The following is a 10,367-nucleotide window of genomic DNA, read 5'->3' as shown; positions in this document are numbered from 1 at the left end:
AGATGTGAGGCATCACTATTCATAGCTTTCAAGGGGCGTTACGTGCTGCCGGGAACACCCACCTGGCGGTCAAAAAAAAACTTGTTGATTCCGTTGCCTGCGAGTCGACTCACGCTGTTTGTTCAGCCAAAGTGCCGGATAGCCTACCTGTTGTGCTATCGGTTGCACTAAACCGACGAGGAGACACGCCTGGCTTGTGTTTTACAGAATCCCGTCGGAGAAAGAAAGGAGGAGGTTGTGGATTTGTGCGACGTGGTTCAGTCGCTGGGGAGGGCAAAAAAAATTGCTTTTTTTTCTACCATCAAAGTACACACGTCTTTGCTCTTTGCGGCCAACATTTCATCAAAGGTAAGCTCAAGTAACGTTACAATAATGATTAATACCCCGTTAACGTTACTTGAGGTAAAGGCTATCCGGCACTTTGGCTGAACAAACAGCGTGAGTCGACTCGCAGGCAACGGAATGAACAAGTTTTTTTTTGACCGCCAGGTGGGCGTTCCCGGCAGCACGTAACGCCCCTTGAAAGCTATGAATAAGACGAATCAGCGTGACATCACTTGACACCCAGAAATGCGGAACCCCGCGGTAGTTATTAATAGTATGAGTTGTGCCAAACAAACATTAATATCTCAAAAACTATACATCACATCGCTTATATTTTGACATTCTGAGTGAGAGCAGAATTAGCTCAAGAGTTTGATGTATTAGATATACATGTCGTGTTAAAGTTGTGTGAACTGTCACAGTTTTTAAAATGTAAACAGAGTTAGACGGCTAGAGTCAGACACTCACCTCTCGCGCCACTTGGGCTCCATAGGGTTCCAGTGCCGTTGCCACCCAGTGACGTGGTTTGTTTACCAAAATGCTGCTCTGATCCCTCGTATTAGCTTACTTACTTATTTAGACTTACTTATTTAGACTGTTTCATAACAAGTGAAAATGTTGCTCGTATACAGTGGTTGCTTTAATGAAAACATTTTATTTTCTCTATTCATTTTCTATTTCTATTTCTATTGTTCTATTTCTCTATTTGAATAGAGAACATTCTCTTTCTGACCTAGCTTTTTGTGGCATTGATACAATTTTTCCAAAACGTCGTGGTCGTAATGTCAACCAAGCACTTTTACAGTGCGAGTGTAAATGGATCTATTATCTCAAAACATTGCATCCCAATGGCTTGAATGAAGAACTCGAAATGGCTTGCTTTTTGTGAATGTCTGTATGCACTAGTGAGGTCTCTAGACCATATTTCAAGCAGAAGGCCATTCGTGCATAATCTAATCCGATCACCCCCTGACGTCAGTCAAGTTCTAGTATGACGTGGTCAGTCAAAGTCTTAGTATGACGCCTGTAATGACGTCAGATATGACGTCAGTTAATTCTCATATGTATAGCAAGGGTTCTACGTCACCTCTCTCTCTCTGGCCGATCATAGCAGCAGCTAGCTTCACGGCAGTCCATCTCCCCTGAAGCCGTCCTCCGAAGCATTGTTTTGCACCATATCTGAAGACCGAATCAGCACCCTCAAGCTTTCTCTACCCGTGGATATTCCCCGCAGACCTCTCAACGCTCCCCACTCCATTCCTGGTATGTCGCGTTCCGAGTCATCGATACCCTGTTCCGGATCGGCCACGGCGCGTACTTGCCTTCCGAGACGTCTGACGAAGACGTTGGCGAAGCGGCCGGACCACAGGCTGCCAACGTAGCCACGATGAAAAGGCCCAGCGCGCGTTCCCATGGCACGGGGCGCGCCACTGCGACGGCCCGTGGGAGGAGAGCAGAAGACGAAGCGCCGCGCGCGCGTGGACGCCCAAGAACGCGTGCGAGCGTGCCGGAGGGGGAGCGCGCTCGGCCCGGACGTGCGAGAGGCCGCGGACGAAGACCAGTAGAGGCAGCTGCCCCGAGAGCTGGGAGTCGCCGGGGAAATGCAGGCCGCGGGGCCGCCGCGAGACGCCATGTCCTTCCTGGTCGCACTGACCTCCAGGCCGCCGCCCCGGAAGCGGAAACGGCCCCATTCGTACTGTAGCTCCGCCGAGCCGACAGGGGTCGTCAAGAGCCATTCTGCTGTCCCTGCTAGATGCTAGCAGATCAGTAGAGGCTCGTTTGAGGGCCCTGGAAACCCTCCCCCCATTCCCCCCACGTTCGCCGCAGCCCAGCTGGCGCAGCAGCCGATCCTGCCCCCGCCCATGCAGCAAGCCGACGTGCTCCCCACCACCACCCAACCTGCCCAGATGAACACCCTGGCGTCCGCCACGCCCGCCATCCCATTTGGTATGCCTTTTGTTTCTCCCTGTGCCAATGTTTCTCCCAGGCTGAGGTCCCAGATCCTGCAGGGCAGAGACATTAATTTAGTTAGCATACTCCTGCCATCCCCCGAGTGTAAAAGGAAGGTTACGGGTGACCCAGATGCCCCTGTCTATTTAAAGTCGTCCGACCCCCGCCTGCCCAAAGACCTTTCCTTATGTGACTTCCTGAACACGTTTGGCGTTTACCGCGACGTGATTTGCGACGTGTACCCAGAGCGCCGCCATGAGCTAGACAAATATCTAGCGCTAATAGGGGACCTCTACTCCAACCACGGTAAACTATTCTACCAATATCATAAAGCATTTTCCGCTAAAGCCGCCCTGATGATCACTCAGGCTAATACGCGGCTTAACTGGTCCATCATGGACATGCAGATCTTCACGTCGTTGGTTAGCGGGCGGCCGGCGAACACCTGCTACTCGTGCGGCGAACCGGGGCACTCTGCACAATTCTGCCCAAAGGCGGCCTTTCAGTCCGGCGCCGCCCCCACCCCCGCCCCCTCCTGGGCGCCCGACACCAGCGGGTCCTCCCAGGCGCATACCCATACCCCCAACTCCCTTTGCAGATATTTCAATGAAAACGTGTGCACATATCCCAAATGTAATTTCCTGCACGCATGTAGCACCTGCGGGGACGCCCACCCCCGCTCCGGCTGCCCGCAAAGGACCCGCCCCCCACCAAAAAAGGAATATTGATTTACATTGCTTCGAAAACACCACATGTACTGTAGGTGTCCCTTGTGTTTTGATTAAATAAAGCGAGTTGATTGACAATTTATCTGGTCTGTGATCCGATCATTCCATCATTAAATGCCCACTAATAACAATAGTAATAATACAACTAAGAGGAAGAAAAAAAAAATATATATATATATATATACATACATGTTAAAAGCCGACAACCTCTAGGGGGAAGATCCGGATTCGGATTCCGGACCCCTCATCGTACAATTCGGTTCACCATACAAACCCCTAAGTCACCCAAGTCCAACGCCAAGTCAAGTCACCCAGGCCAAGTTGGGAACCCCTAAGTCACTAAGTCACCAACCCCTAAGTCAGGGGGAAGATCCGGATCCGGACTCGGATTCCGGACTCCTCGTCGTACATTTGGTTCGCCATACAAACCCCTAAGTCATCCAAGTCCAGCGCCAAGTCAAGTCACTAAGTCACCCAGGCCAAGTCGGGAACCCCTAAGTCACTAAGTCACCAACCCCTAAGTCATCCAAGTCCAGCGCCAAGTTGGGATATCACTAAGTCACCCAGGCCAAGTCGGGAACCCCTAAGTCACTAAGTCACCAACCCCTAAGGCATCCAAGTCCAGCGGCAAGTTGGGAAGCGCCAGCCGTAAGTCACTAGGTCACCTACCCCCAAGTCACTAAGTCACCAACCCCTAAGTCATCCTAACTTCTGGAAACAATCTACTCCCCATGGCTCGCGACATCAGGCTCAGGCCTCAGACTGGCCCCCGGCTCCCCTGTTCCTCATCGCACCTCATCACCACATGACAAGATCCTGGTTCATCCTGCACCTCAAGCGGACGCTCCCGCTGGTCTTCATCAGCTCTCCAGCTACACCCGCCCGGAGCAGGCGGCCATACCTTAATCGGCAAGCATGGCAACGAACAGTGTCCCGGGCTTCCGTGCCAAAATGTCTCGTTGGTGGTGGCTCCCCGAAAAGCACAGCGCCCAGTAAGGTGCAGTAAATCTCCCTGATCATTTTTGGGGGGAAGAGAGAGAGAGTCGAGAGAGAGAGTCAGGGTCAGTCAGAAGGCCAAGTCGTGCGGCGCGCAAGGCCCGACCGAGTTGGGAAGCGCCAGCCGCAAGTAGGGGGATCAAGATCGAAGGCCCGACCGAGTTGGGAAGCGCCAGCCGCAAGTAGCCGTAAGTCGTTAAAAAGGTCAAAGGCCAGAAAAGTACAATCAACTACTAATGTACCAAGATCGAAGGCCCGACCGAGTTGGGAGCGCCAGCCGCAAATAGCTGTAAGTCGCTAAAAGGTCGCAGGCCAGAAAAGTACAATCAACTACCGGTGCCCGCAGATCTCAATGAACCTCCGGTAATCAGATCTTCCTTTTGGGGGATCTCCTAGCCTATGCAGATGCCCTCCTCTTGCCTCAAGAGCAGCGCCACTGGCTAATGGAGTCATGCGCCAAAGTATTTGCCATGCATGCCGATTGCTAAATAAAGTTTGTTAAATCCTACCAACTGGCCTCTCATGATTGAACTAGTCCCATGGCCTATAATCTAATAATGTATATACTTACCTTTATACCTCTGGTTCATGTATAGGTATGGACATGTGATTGATTGATTGATATGATTTGTCTAACATGAGCTAGCTGTGCTGATTACCTGCCCCATGTGAGGCTCCTCCAGGTGTGCCTAATTAAGCTCTCCAGCTTGATTGAGAACTCTACAAAGACACTGCCACCAGGGCCGCCCAGTACTGCACTGACGATAGTCCAACTAGGACTGAAACGTTTGCTGCCAATTTGTGCCGATCCTACAATAAAATGGATCTGATTTTTTAAGACTTTGTCTTGTCTATAGTTCTGTGTGCGAGTCCTCCACTGCTTGCTACTGTATCTTATCTGACTGCCGCACCAGAAGCAAGAATCACTAGGACCGATGTCAAGCGCGCAGCTCTCTTCATGCTCAGTAATCTATTTGAATATTGAAATATATGTTTGTAATACTAATAAATCAATAAATAAATAATGCAGAATTAAAGAATTTATTTTGCTTCATTATATATAGACTTTGTCTCAGCACCCCCAACTCTAAATGACTTCCTGCGTCCCTGCTCTTCCAATGGCCCATTTCCACTGCTGGTATCAACGCGGCCCCGCCCAGCTCGTCTCGTTTTTTTGTCTCATTCCACCGATCAAAAACGTGGACAGCCCAGGTTGAGTCGGGGTTGAGTCGTGCTAGTTTTGGTCCCTGCTTTGTTGAGGTTCCAGCGCTGTGGACCCGGTACCATACCGTGACGTGAAAACACTGCAGACGACTGGTCAGGCAGAATCGTGTTTACTCTATCTACTGACTGTCAATGCTGCATACGAGTTTACTGGGGCTTACCTTCTCTTCTGTTATGTTATTTCCATCAGTCTTTTGTGTTGCTGCCTTCGGCTCTGGTGAAATAAAATCGATCTCCTTACTCAGCTTTAACATGGCGGTGGTTTTCAATTGTTTTGGGAGATAAAAAGTCCGCTCCTCAGGAAGCCCTTGTAGTTGTGTGCAGCGTCGGCTCCGCTAGGCCGCAGGCGGGGGTTTAGCGAAGCCGCGGTCTTGCCTGGTGAGAGGCCGCCGGGGTAAAGGCTTCACTTCTCCCTGTAGCGCAACCCCCGTCCCTCGCGCAGCGCATGTATGTGAGTTTGACTAACAACAAAGTGATATCCATTCTCCTGGCCGATTGTCACATTTGCCCATGTACACTGTAGGTCATTTAGAGGCACCAGTATTTCATAAACAGTTTAAAAGTTCTGTGTATGGATTTAATTTTAACGTTATATGTTATAGCCTACTTCAGCTATGGGCGGAGGGCAGATATGCGGTCGCTATGACGACCAGCTGTGGGCGGAGGCGAGTAAACTTGCTATGGAAACAGAGTCTATATCAAGTAGAGCCGAGTAAGACCAGGTTGAGTAGAGCTGTACTGTGCTGTTATATGTGGTGGAAATGAGCCTTTGAGGCTCATTTCCACAGTCTCCACACAAGAGGAACGATCCAATGTCCAACCTTCATTCTAAATGTGCGTACACACACCAAGGTGAACAAAAGCTTCACTCGCGTGAGTTTGCTTTGCGCAAATTGAATCGCCAAATTAACGGGCGATGAGTCGAAAAATCACGCCATTCGCATCACAAAAACGTGCATCGATGGCCTCAGCTGCCCAGGGCGACATCTGCTCACACGTTTACATTAGCCACTTTCAGACATGAACTCCGGGTCAGGTCAGGGTTGCTTGGCCTGAGCCTGACCCGGGGATACGTGAAGTGTACCCTTTCAGACATGAGGCATGTTGCTTTCATACATGTGGAGCACCTCCGGGTGTAAAGTAGAGAGGGGGCGGGGGTGGGGGGAATTTGGGCATGACCACACAATGGGGAGTTGTGAAAACTGACCACACTGTCTGAGCGTAGCCTTAAGTGAATCGCATTGACATTCAACAAACTATCGCGACATGCAGTCTGAAAACAAGTTGCTAAAAATACATATTAGGCAATAACTGCCTAACGTTCACGGCATATAATCGTTTGCACATAACGTTAGTAATTAATTAAACAACCCTACAACTCACGCCGATGCATCGATTTCCTCGAGTCGCGCTACAAAGAAAACAGGTCTTTGCTATGTTCAGTCCTAAAATGCATCAATTTTACTAGAATTATACAGAATACAGGAAGCTAGACGTTTTTACCTTCAAAATAAAATAAATGTATTACTTAGTAACAAAAAATCAGGTCGACTCACTATGGGTTAAAATATACTTTTCGAAGGGAGCAGATATTCTTCCAGTTTATCTCTGTTCTGTATCTTTCGGATCACACACACACAAAAACACAAGACAAGAACGCATCACTAGATCAATCTTACATGCACTTATACCAGTACCGACATACAAAAATAATTATGGACTAAGATCATTCTTCCACACATACACCAAAATTTGGAACGAGATCCCATTTCACACCAGAGAAATAACCTCTATCTCACATTTCAAAAAAGCTTAGGTTTTAATCTTTGTTGTTGCTGTCTTCGTATTTGATGAATGAATGAATGTCTGTAAATGTAATTGTTTTTGTTAGGTCTGTAATATTGTATGTAGTGAAATTGAACATGTGCTTGTATAATTATTTTTTGTTTAATGTACTGCAGAACAGGAACCTGCTGAAAACCAGTTTGTAACTGAGTCAGGCCAGTTAAATGTACATGTGAAATGTCATTTTTATCCCTTCCTGTATAAATAAAGTGAACTGAACTGAACTGAAAACATTACACGTGCATTTACTTTATTTCATTGCCATTATTGCGAAGGTTATACCCGGAAGTTTTCGTTTTATACGGCCTGACTTGACGCTACTTGGAATTTGCGGTTCTGCACGTGAATCTTCACAAACGCTGTGTAAACGTTAAATCAAACGCATGAACGCAAGCAACCACATCCAGATGGCAGATACCCTACCTAGCGATGTCCAATATTGGGAAGCAGGACGACCCTCGCGTCCAAAAATTCTCTATTTTAAATGTGTGTGCTGTGCGAAGCTATGCAGAAATGAAATAAGATCAGAGCCATGAGCGTTTCAATCCAGCAACATGTAGCCTGTTGGCCGACACACACGGAGCAGGTTTGAGCTTCATTTGGAAAAACTGAAACTGCATGATGTTTTTTTTCGTTTGCTCATTCACATTGACTATTTATATAATAATAATCTGTCACGCTGGCTTTCTGTCTCTCTCCCTCTCCTCATGCACTCACTGAGCTGGCTACTTCACGGAGCTCTGGAGGGGGGGGGGGGACAATCCGCTTCTGATACTAGGGCTCGAGGTTGTCTTACCTCCGGATAGTAGGAGGGTCGCGGGAGCGCGCATAGCTCACCAAAATGTGTTCATACATACACCGCCATCCGGATGCCCTCTAGATAACTCCCGAATTCCAAGGCATGTCTGAAAGCGGCTAGTGATATGTAATCTTGTGAAAATGGGCCAGCGTGAACACCCAGTAAGAACATAATAGTCATCACTTCAAACTCATAAGTGCATATTTCTTCCTGCTCCTTTTCCAACATGTAGCCTATGTAATTTATGTTGTTTATTGCTTACTGTTTGTTTATTGTTACTTGTTGTGGTTTTATTTATTTTTACATGTTTTAAGTACAAATTATCAAATCAAATCTCTCTCTCTGGGCTCTGGAGCTCCTATTGAGCATAGGAGCCTTATCAGTCTGTTCCTATGGAGCAGGAATCTCCCTACTGTGAAAACAGGGCTCCAATACCTTCCCACTGTGAAACAGATTGGATTTGAACCTGCGTGTGAACCTTAGCATTTACCAGTCAGCCAAGGGGAAGGGGGGTTGGGGGTGTGTGTGTGGAAGGACCCCGACCCCCCCCCCCCCCAACATAAATAAATAATCTTCAGGTTTCAGTCAGCTTCATGGTTCCCATTGTTACAAATTCTAAGTTTTTAAACTGATCTCTGTTCCCGATGATCACTGTCAACTGGCTTTGACCCAGGGGCGGTTCTAGGCCTTTTTTTTCTCTCCAAATCCATGGTGGTCATTAGTAGCAGTTTCTGTTAAAATTATCTTTATTTATTATTTATTTTTGCTTTAAAACAATTTTTTAATTTTCTGCTTAACTCATTGAGTGCCAGCCACTTTTGGAGAACGGACGCTCCAAGTTTCAGAGTTTCAGAGCGTTTTCAGTGATTTCTCGAGGCCCACAGAATATTGTGTGATATTACTATGTAAACACCGAACACGCACAAAGAACGAGGAGACTCTATTGTATCATCAGCAAAAAAAAGTTTATTGATACCATTTTCCGTTCTTTAGTTATGAGCCGGAGAAGATAGGTTGTTTTCAGCAAAAACAGGCGTTTCAAATTAGAAGCTGAGATATTCAGCCTTTTGTGAAATGAAGCATTTCAAGCACATTCACTGACTCTGAAGCTAATATTTTCTGACCTGAAACATCTGAACAGCACCCACACACCCCTCAACTCCAAACTCCTCCTCTGTGGGAGTGTCTCTGGTGGCTCTGCTCGCTCTGCTGGCTGCTGCGTGTGTCAGGCGAGTCTCTGCTGCCTGCTATGGGAGGCTCTGCTGCCTTACGGATCCACGTTCGGATGGCGGCCGCTCGTCGGGGGAGTCTGGATCGGGCTCGCGTTCGTCTGCGTTTCTGGGGTTTCGGTTGTGAGCTGGGATGAAGCTGCGTCCGATTATAGGCTTTCTGCTGCGCGTTTCAAAGTACGCTGCACCCAGTCTATTTTCGGAGCGCTCAGCCTTGTGCGCCGGCTCCCAGCGCGACACTGAAAAGCCAAACCATTCTCATGAGAATGGTTTGGCTTTGGTTTTATTTTCTGGCGGCTAATCGTGTGGAGAAACTATGCAGCAGAGACAGAGGGGCTCATTTGTGGGAGCGGATTGACTGCTGTTCGCAGCTAACGTTGGCTCCAGGCAGCCAGAGCAATCTGTGCCGCTCTGGCTCATGCATCACGGGGCTTTTTCTGCTTTTTTTCCTCAACTTTCTCTAATCTGGAGAGCACTGTCGCCACCTAATGGGTCCATAAAATAGGTTATACACCTTCAATAGCTACAATATTTTTACAGCAGATGCACGAGGCTTTGATCCACGTCCCACCGTCAAAAAACGCAATTGACGACTTTAGTCGTCTTTGGCACTCTACGTTACTATTCGAATTGACGACTATACTCGTCCTTGGCACTCAATGAGTTAAAGTTCATGAAAAAAAGTGGCATTCTTGTTTTTCCCCACAATAATTTCATAATACCATTTGTAATGCCACCGTTGTAGTGCTGTTGTTCAAAATTAAAGTACATTTTCTCAGATTTATTGGTGTCTTTCTAGTCACACAATTTAATAGTCAGTGTTTCCCATACACTGATCTATTTGTGGTGGTACACCCTATATAGATTTTGACCCCCACAAATACTGCCACATATTAATTTCAACTAGTTGACTGCAAACTCCTGCTTTAGTGCTTACAGTATATTATTATCTTGTCGGAATTTTATTCCAGCCAATAAGTTAGGAAGTTCCCTTTTGATTTAATTTTACTTTTGTTTTGCCTACAAAGAAAAATGTTACTTTACTTGAAACTCCCCTGAAGTGATTTTGGTATTATTATGTATGCAAGCATAATTCTACCATAAGTAACCTGTATGCAGAATATATATAGTATATATAGGGAAACAATTATTTTTTCATTGCTGTAAAACCACAGAACGGTAAAGAAGATATTGATGTGTGTAGTTCTTCATAGATCTAGTCTCTTCATTTTGATCTCAAAGTGCACCAGCTTGATCCATTTTTACTTGAAA

Source organism: Poromitra crassiceps, assembly GCF_964638095.1.
Source record: "Poromitra crassiceps genome assembly, chromosome: 6".
NCBI classification, from domain to species: domain Eukaryota; kingdom Metazoa; phylum Chordata; class Actinopteri; order Beryciformes; family Melamphaidae; genus Poromitra; species Poromitra crassiceps.
Note: the sequence above shows the minus strand (reverse complement) of the source record.